Genomic DNA, 10,188 nt, shown 5'->3' with positions numbered 1-10,188 from the left:
CCAAGGACTTGGGCACTGAGAGATCTGGGCATGAGCATGCACCATGGCTCTTTGGTGAAGACGTGTTAGGTCTATAAATTCCAAAACCTTTTTCCTCTGCATTTTTAAGTTTGGATTTCATTCCTCCCATTCCCCCCTTGGAGCTAAGCAAAAGGTGACTAAGTAGAAACAGCTAATAATAAAGTGATTATGCAAAATAAATAAATAAACAAAATAGTGTGAATCTTTGTATTTCACCTGTGAGCTTTTTAAAGCTCTGACACAGGTGACAGAAGTGTATCAGCACTAGACATGCAGGTAGCAGGTGTATGTCGTATGCTTATACTCTTCACTGACCAGAGATAATTTCAGTCATTTAGTTATAGAAATACATAACTGGACTTGATGACTGAACTCTGCTACATCTTTTGTAATGATGATACTGGAGTTTTTAATATTTTTAGGTGTGCCAACGGACGCTTAAAGCTAATGGGCCAGAGTCATTGCCAGCCAAAGCATCAAACTAGAGCACCAGAAAGACTGCTGTGGGAATGGTTCTCTCATTTTGAGTATCTCAGAGCTTTCTTTGCAAACACTGTTACTCCACTGTTTATCCAAAATTTTGTCAAACGTATTGCCAGATACAGATTGGCAGGCAATCACCTACAACTATAGGTGGGATGTTCTTTTTTATTGGGGCATTGAAGAAACAGTTGTGGAGTAAAACCTCCTGTTCTGAGACTATCTGAATACAGAGCAGAGGAAGTTCTGGAAACTGAAACTTAAGCAAGAATGAGTGAGATGCTTTTTGCAAAATTACCTGTAGCTGGCTCTGCTATTGCCTTTTTTCATAACTTAATGCTTGCTCTCTGTCTTACATAGCTGAAATTGGTATGCAAGAAGAGATGCATCAAAGTCAGCAATTAAAGAGAGTTCATCCAACTTGCTCAGACAGTTGAAGCAGCTGTGTTTGATTTTGCTCAGAAAATCATTAATACCTTAACAGAAGGCAGGAAGCTTTGATCAAGATGTGATAGATACAGATCAATATAATGTGTAAAGATTTTATTCGGCTGCGGTATTGACACCTGGTAAAAGAACTAGTTTATGGCCAGTTCTCTCAGAAAGTTTGCATTGTTCAATACTGGCCCAGTGTTTTACATACAAAATAACACAAATAGCATTCAGGTTTTGTCTTTTATTACCATTTTTTCCTGTAAAGACTGTTTGTATGTCAAAGGATTACTTATGAGTAGGTACATGACCAGCTCTAGTCATGGATTTAACAGTGTGTGTAGGACTGACCAGGGACATTTATTTTATGATGGTGAGAAGAGCCAACGCTGTGACCCTCGGGGGGACACAGCAGGGCAGAGCCAGCCACATAGCCCTGTCTGGGCTGAGCTGGGTTTGGAGGTTCAGGAGCTCCCCCCACACCACACTTTGTGCTTGCCTTACTGAAGGCTGCTGTCTGTCGTGCCTCCTGGCACAATTGTGTGTGCTTCTCAGTTGTATTTTGTCAGGATTATCTGATTTAGTTTAAACACTTCTTATTTTCATCCTTTGATGGCTTTGACAGAGCAAATGAGGGAGCAACCAAAGGGATCAGGGGAGGCGAGCAGCACGGGGAGGCACCCCTCACCACCTCCTCACCTGCCTCAGCACAGCCTGCGACCAGGCATTGGAAATGCTCATTTCTGTGTGGCTGAGTTTTGTTCAGTTGCTTTGCAGTGCCATAGCAAATTAAATTCACGTCCTATCTTAATCCAGAATTAATTCCTTACTTATCTTCTCAAGTTATTTTCAGGTTTGAAAAACAGGCTATGGACTGCATTGCCTGGCTCAAAGATGCTCGCTACACATTCAAACTTTCCAGTTCTTGCTATCAGATGGGCACAAACCGTGTCCAGTGGGAGCACATAGCTTGTTTCCTGGGCTGCAGAAGGAAAGTTTTTTGGTGGATGAAGGGGCTGGAGCTGGTCAGGACCATTAAGGCTTCTCAAGGCCCTGTGCAGCTTCAGCTGGGCCCTCACCACACCCCCAGCCCAGGTGCTGTGGCTCAGCTCACCTCTGCCCTGCCTGCCATGGAGCACTCAGCCAGACTCCAGCTCTTTGACTGCTTTTTAGGCCTGATTGGGATTCCACCTTGTACTGCACAGCTCTGTGATCTCCTCTGCTGTCCTTCAGGAAGCAGACAGCCTACACCCTCCCCGGCAGGCTCATCAAGATGGCTCCTCCTTGGCTGGGATGACAGGCAGCCATGTTGTGTGGGGAATGCTGATGGTGGAGGAGCTGCTGCTTTGAGGTGGTCTGTAAGTAGCCTTGGGGCAGTAAGGAGTAATTTTGTTCCTTTCAGGCTGGAGTTGCTCTCTGTTGATTTGGTTTGGGGTCTGTTTTCTATCTGAAAGCCCCAGTGAGTCTGCTTTGTGGGGGTAGGCCCAACCGCTTCGCTAGGTGCAGACGTGTTTCTAGCTCTGCGACCCTGACTTTCCTTTTGCCTTCCTGATGGAATAACTATTACTGGGGGATATAGAGAGATTCTGCCGTCTCTGGTGTGGTAGCAGCAGTCTTCATCACAAAGATGTTGTAGGCTATGTTCACAACTTCATTCTCCTTTGGTGTTTTTAGTTTTATCTTTTCTACTTCCTGAAGCTGTGAGTAATTTTGGAAGCTCCCACACCACCATCTTGTTCCTCAAATCTTTGTCTGGAGACCTTATTTATACAGTAACCCAATACCAAAATGTTGAAGTATTAGCTTGTTTTGAGTGTAATAGAGAGAATATTCTTTTTCAAATGCACTTCAGAATTCTTGTGGATGTTCAAAGAGGGATAGGGGACTCTAGAATACTTTTCATATTGTCATACCTATATTGCTTTAAGCTGTTCTCTTTTGTCTGAATCTTGTTAATGTAGCTCCCCTACTGCGCTAGGTCTGTGCAGCGTTTCCTTTGGAAGACAAGCATTTGCAGTTCTTTATTTAACTTAAAGATATGGTCACATAAAAGTGTTTGGTGTTCTCAAGGGGAAGAAAGTTTAAAAGGAGGGTAGGATTAGGTGAATGAGCATGTTAGCTGGAATAATTACAGTATTTAATAGAAGAGAAATTTTAAACACCTTAGCAAATGTGTCTGTGGGAAGTTAAACAGCAGCTCAATGACTTGTTCAGTTCTGAATTTGCTTTGGGCTCAGCTCTGCAGAACATCACAGGGGAATGAAATTCTGGGCTCGCTGCAGTCAGGAGGAGTCAGAGACTGCAGAGCTCAGTAGTACCCGTATCTGTCCGTGGGTTTAGCCAATTCTCACAACATAAAGGCAGTGCTATTTGCTCAGGTAGATGTTGCAGTGTTGACTTAATGTTTAAAACGTACTTTGAGAATAAAAATTCCAGCTTGGTCATCTTTAGTTGTTCTGTGTCTTGTGATAATTGATGCTTTTTTTGGACCTCAGCTTAAAGATTTCACTTAAAATGCACGCAGAAATTTGTAGCCTACCTGATCATGGAGAAAAATATATAGCACTTCATGTAACAAAGTTATCATTAGAGAAAAGGGAAATCCAAAAATAATTCTTTGTTCAGAAAGTTTGTGATTTTAAAGATAATGATTAAAGGGAGGATAGTGACGTCTCAATCAGCAGAACCCAGATACTGCAAGGACTATTGCTTAATATAGAGAATCCATATACTTAAAGACTAGATAGTACCTATTTTGAAAGCATGCTCAAAGGAACAGAAAAACTCAATAATTCAGTAAGCTTGACGTGTCAAAGAGGCTAGGAGTAGGCTGAATCCCACTTCTGTAGTAACTAAAGGAGGGCTTATATGCATATATACGGCATCTTTTTAAAGCATATTGCAGCTCCAGCTGTGATGTGAGCAGTCTGACCCCTGAAGGGGGGGAAGGATACATTCCCACCTCCTGCTGCCCAAAACAGGGAGGCTTTCAAAGCTAGAGAAGAGTCCTCAGTTGCCCCAAATCCAAAACCCTAGTAGTGAGAGTTAACCATCACTTGGAGTGAAAATAGTCCCATTACTTCTAAATGTGTGTGCTTTGACTTTTCAACCTGAGTAAGATCCAAGGCTGAGATGGGATGAGTCAGAGAGTGAAAGACCAAAAAGTTCGTGAATTAACCCCCCAGTTATCCTCCCTTTTCCCTCTCACATCCTTTGAAGTATTCTACTTTTCTCCCTTCCCAGAAAAAGCACTGGGGACAGAGGAAGAGAAATAAAATATTCCCAAGTAACCCCTCACAGCTACAAATAATGAATATTTCATATTTTGAGTTATGTTTTATATTCCCAAATAGCACTTAATTTCTTCCCCTCTTCCCCCATTCTAGCTTTAATTAAGTCTCATCCCTTGCCTTGTGAAACGTTGTTACCCCCTTTGTAACAGTGTGCTTTCAGGTGAGTTTCCCCGGGCTTATTCAAACCTTGTTTTGTGTTTTTTGAAGTAATGTGAAATATTTTTTGTAAGACCATCTCTGTAGTCCGGCTCTGACCAAGTCAAGAAATACCTAGCAAGGTATTTTCTCTTAGTGCTTCTTTCTGACTTAGAAAATTGAGCTAACTTACAGAATAAAGTAAAATAAGCAAGAAGCCAAATAATTCAGTGGAGGGATCTCAGTTTGAGTGTCATCTGCCTTGTCTCCCATATGAAAATGGTAGGTATAAATCCCAGCTTTAATGTGCAGGCATCCCATGCACTGATTTTATTCCCCTGTGATACATCTGTCATTTGGCAACAGGTTCGTCTCAAGCACTGAGTCCGCTCCTTGAGCTGGAGCTGTGCTGGCCAGTATCTCCCAGATGGTTGGAGCTGCTGGGGCTCTCCCAGCTCCTTTGCTGTCTCTGGAAATTTGCCACACCTTCATTATAGTGCAAGTTTGGGTTTGCATTGCTTGGATGGTTCAGGTCAATACCATGTACTCATCTCAGGACGTTACGTTAATAGTGTATCGGAAGGTGTTGAATATACTGAATTTCTGTCCTGTATACCTCACAGTGGAAAGTCACATTTTTCTTTTATGGTAGCTGCTCCCATTTGCTTGGTATGTCCATGGGCTGTCTTCAGGGTCAGGTCCTCACAGGTGCCAGCAGGTTCTCCGTGGTAAGGCAAATGTACCTGCACAGTTGAAATGCAGGGCCTTGACACAGTGTAAGCCAGGTATTTCCATGGGGAAAAATATTGCTATATATAAATACATCAGTGTGTACTGCAGCACGCTGATGTGGGGCAGCCTCTTCCTTGCTGTGTTTTACAAGGTTTTACACGCATGCACACACAAAATTCAGACCTGCTAAAGGAAGATGCCAGTCTGTGGTGTCATACTTGTGTGAGGGGAGTGGGGCAGGACCAGCAGGGATGGCAGTTGTTGACTGAAGTCCTTTTCTCTTCCATCTCCACGTCTCAGCTAATTGGGATCCAGAAGTCCCCCTTGTTCAGAGCCACTGCTGGGCAGTGTCCTGCTCACAAACCTGTGACTGTTGTGTCACAAGTGGATCCCGGAGGTAAAAGCCCATCCAAACAGTCTGACTTGCATCTTCTCCATACCATGCCTTCATTTCTACACGGGTGTTGCCACAAGTGACAGTCCGGGGAAGTGAACGCATCTTTCACTCATTTGTATTTGAGAAAATTTATTTGAAAGACTCAGTTTTACAACTTGTTTTGAACAGGCTGTCCAGGGTGAAAAAGTGTATGGGATTGGATCAAAAAAGCAGCAATCTGTGGTGGGCTACACTATGGGTTTCTAAGTAGGCAGTATCACTTACGTGATTTGTGGTTCTGTATGCTGCACTATGTGCTGTGTTACACACTAGGACTACTCGATACCTTTTTGTCAAAACCTCCCCCAATATTTTCTCCTGATTAGGAGCGGTTGCTCTTCATCGCGAGGTCTTTGTAGCTCTAATAAAGCCTTCTTTCTCCCAGGCAATCTGGAGGCATTCTGGGACCACGCACACGGCTGTGTCCTCTCGCTCCGGCACTGCCCTATGACCTTACAAGTAGGGTCAGTCAACATGCTACAAAGCTTTCCTTGCCGTTTATCAAATAACAAAGCAAACCAAATTACATAGTTTCTATAGCAGGCCACTACAGTATGTAAACTGCAAAGACGGCTTACACCACTTGCTCATTCTGCAGCACCGACAACATGAAAGGCCCTTTCGTTCCAGTGCCCAGAGCCCGTATTTGCCTATCTCACCTATTACCAGGCAACAAAGGGGCTGCAGAGGTTGAGCAAGCAAATGGAAAATGAAAATGGAGGAAAAAACAATTGCCTGGCTTCGAAGAAATGTTTGTCTAAAATGTATGCTGACATGTCTCAGGCAGTTTGTAGGTGCTGAAAGGCCCCTTTCTCAGGCTGGGAGCTGCTCTCCCTGTGCAGCAACAGAGTCCAAGAAGGATTGAGGCAATGTCTCCTTTTCCTGCGTAATGTATTTATCCTCCTAACTGGTGAAATGCTCGATAGCTGTCATGATTAATGAGTTATATTAGTATGTTACCTTGGCCAGTCCCTCTCATGCATGTCACTACATCTGTATTTTCAGAGATGTGGAGCAGTATTGTTTACTCCAAACCCATGAGTGAAGCTGTGGAGAGATCTCTTCCAAATCTGTTTCTCTGGAGGAAGCAGCCCCAGCTCGTTCCTGTCACTGGGCTGCCTGTGGGCTTGGTTCATGCCACCAGAGCACAGCTGGAGTGGTGTAAGCTGCTCAAGTCAGCTGTGTGAGCAGCTCCTGCCCAGCTGGCCTGAGCTCTGTCAAGTGTCTGTACCCTCCGCTAGGGGACCGGTCACAAGTATTTAGTCTTAGTCATCTGCCTGCTGGTGGAGCTGGATTTGGAAGGAAATCTGTGCTCACAGCTTAGGATCCAGGTACTGGAGTGCTGTGTCCCAATCTGGGCTCTCGGTACAAGAGACACAGGCATACTGGAGTAAGTTCCAGAGGCTGGGAGAGCTGGGATTGTTTAGTCTTGAGAAGTGGAATTTCAGTGAATTTCAGTGCTGTTGAAGTGCTTCCAAGGATGGAAGAGCTGGAATGTAAGTGTGGAGGAGAAACATCCTCCCTTGTGAAAAAGAGCTAGTATGTAGTGCTATGAGGATATCCGTGTGCATCCATAGAGAAACTTTTCTGAATTTTTTTTGAATCAGCAAAACAGTTGTTTTAATGAAATGAGCTTTATCTAGGCAGAAAGCGGAGAATCATTCCCAAGGAAAAAGAAGCAAGGGGTAAGTGCAGAGCAATGAATGGTGATTGCACAAGAGTTGGCAAATGCAAATATTTCCAAATATAATGGCATTAAGTGTTCATTGTGAAATTAGATCGGCTTTTTAAAAGCTGCAGGGTGAAAAAACACAGTATTCAGCTAATTAGACAAAGTTAAAAGATAATGTTAAACACTTTTCCTTCAAAAAGTATTTGTCTGCACTACCATGCATTTTAAAATAGAACTGCTTGAGATGGCAGTGTTATCAAGTAATCTGCCATTAAAGGAATTATAATTCAGGTCTTTTTAATTCCCTATTGTGGAAATCTTTAAATTAGAACATATCTAAACTGAACAAATCTGTAGTTCTCCTAGAACAATGCTGACACAGATCTCTGTTCATTAAAAAATTTTATGCCTTGATTTCTTTATGAACATGAGGAAATTTCCCTCTACTTGCTGGGTTTGGTGCCCAATCCCGCTCGTTATTAAAGCATCTTTAAATGTGTAAGTGGTTTAATCAAAGTTGGTGAGACTCCTGACAGGCTTAGGTGGGCTGAAACTTGATGGCCTCCAGTTACCATTCTTCACTTTGAGCGTCATGAGTCAAAGGCTATCACTTTTAAAAATACAATTCAAGTTGTTAGTCATCAAAAGTGTATCGAGTGGAGAATATTAAAACTGACATGAAGTGAATGGTTGCTTTGATAACTTACATCTGTGCATTTAAAACCAGGCCTTCCTCTTGCATATGCTTATCGGCTGTTAAAAGTGCCTTGCTCAGCAGCTTTGAGGTTCTTTAATAGACTATGGCAACAAGAAAGCTTGTTGATGAACATCCTTTGTAATCAAAAAAAAAAAAAAATCCTCCTACTAATCGGAGGCAAAATATTCTATGCTTTCAATAGATATTTTATAATCTTTCACTGACATAAAGCAATTTAAATATGGTGTTTTTTCTTGAGCCAAAGGAATGTAACATTAAATACATGTAACGTTAAATGCTGTAGGACAAATAATGTTACCAAGTAGAGTATATGCTTCCATTCTGTTTAGTTTGAACTTTTTTTTGCAGCTAAAACTTTTTAAGATTGAAAGAATTGGTGCAGGACTGGGACATAATTTGAAACAGGCATTTGGTTAGTATTGGAAGTTCAATGTATTTTTTATTACTTTTTTTTAGTTTGGATGGGATTTGCTGTCCTTCTAAAGACATCACTCATCTAAATCTTTTTTTGTTTTGCTCTTCGTAGCCCAGATTCTGGTTATACAAAAAATCTTGTGATATGCTTATCCTTAAGCATGTGCTTACATACACACTTCTGTAAGGATCCAAGTGTGTACTGGTGTAGCTTGTTGAATTAAGGGCCAGAAGCATATGGTAATTTGATTATAAAATGTACTTGTCTATCCCTGGGGCCCATGGGCATGCTTTCAGTATTTGGTATAATATTTTCAGTATTTGCTACAAACATAGTCACCACAAAACAAATCTGAAAATAATTCCACAACTCATGCCACATGTCTGCGATTCCCCACGTAATCTGCGCATGGGGAAGCAATGAGCTGCTCCTCTCAGACCCTCAAACACGGTAGTGCACAGCCTTGGGGACAAATCCCTATGTGGTCAGGGTCACCCTGTGTTCAGGGCTTTGAAGAGGTGCCTAACTGTCTCGCAATCTGTACGCCATAAGAATCTACTAAGATGCATTTGTTCAGATAATTAAAAGTATGTTTTCAAGCAGTAATTGTGAGGTCATGCACTGCCATTCAAATATTTGATTTCATTTAATTAAACTGTGTGTTACTGTTCCTTACAAATGCCTTCTATCTGAAGAATTTTATCTCATTGCTTTTATTTGGGATGTATCTGGAGAATATTGTGCCTGGCATGAAAGTAGTTACTAGTTTACTGGAACTTTTTTCAGAGTTGCAAGGGGATTTTTTTAGCCTGTCTCAAATTAATGGAGTGCTCATAAAAGGAACTCGCTGTTCTGTCTTTGTCTAGTGGTGGAAAGACTCCCACAGACTTCTGTAGAAGCTGGTCTGGGTGTAGAGATGAAAAAGATGTTATTAATGCTGTGAAAATGGAAAAAAATGAAGAACAGTCTTTGTAAAGGATCTGCCTAACACACTCCCAATTAAATTGGTCCAAGCATAAGTAATGTTACCAGTCAAAAACACCCCAAACCAATTGTTTGTCAACATTTTGTATTATTTTCTGTCCCAAAGGAGCTGCACAATAATTACCCAATCTGTTTACATATCAGAATAAAGGGGGTTGGTGGATAAAGTTCCTTTATGATTTTTTACATTTATCAGATGTCATCTTCAAGAAAATTACTCAGTATTTTTGGGAAAAAAAAAATGAATGTGCTAGACAAATGGTACTTGATGTAGGAGTACTTTTGTTGTTATGAAAAATAGCAAGTGAATGCTGGGAAGCTTCAGTTGGGAACAAAAATTATAATAATTTCCCTTTTCACTAAAGCTAGATTTTATCAAATTGGAAATGGCTTATGATAATTTGAAAACAGCATAATGCAGACTTACAGTGTGTAAATAACAAATTATTAACTTTGGGTGGTGGTTTGTTTGTTTCTTTCCTTTTTAAAGTATCTGGTTGTGGACAGAAAGGCAAATTCTACTAAGAGGAACTTTTTTTTCCTGTGCATGATATGAGTGTAATCTAAAGTAGCCCTGGGTGTTCATATGTGATTTATTTTAAGTATTTATACAAGAATAAAAGCCATTGAGATGAAACATCGCATATCTAGAGTAGCCTGTCTGCACTGAGAACAATATTGATTGCTATGGCAGAAAACTGTGATGTCAGGTCACCTTCCAGCCATTGATTGTTGATTGTCTTCTTCCAAGCTGCCAATGATGACTGCATTAATTGTGCTGCTGAACTTAGCAATTTCCTATGTTTTTGCCATTTTACCTCCATCTATTTTCCTAAAATGATTGAAATTTAATAGCCTTAAAAGGTTTGA

This window comes from Cygnus atratus, chromosome 12 (assembly GCF_013377495.2).
Source record: "Cygnus atratus isolate AKBS03 ecotype Queensland, Australia chromosome 12, CAtr_DNAZoo_HiC_assembly, whole genome shotgun sequence".
NCBI classification, from domain to species: Eukaryota; Metazoa; Chordata; class Aves; order Anseriformes; family Anatidae; genus Cygnus; species Cygnus atratus.
This window is presented reverse-complemented; position numbering follows the sequence as displayed.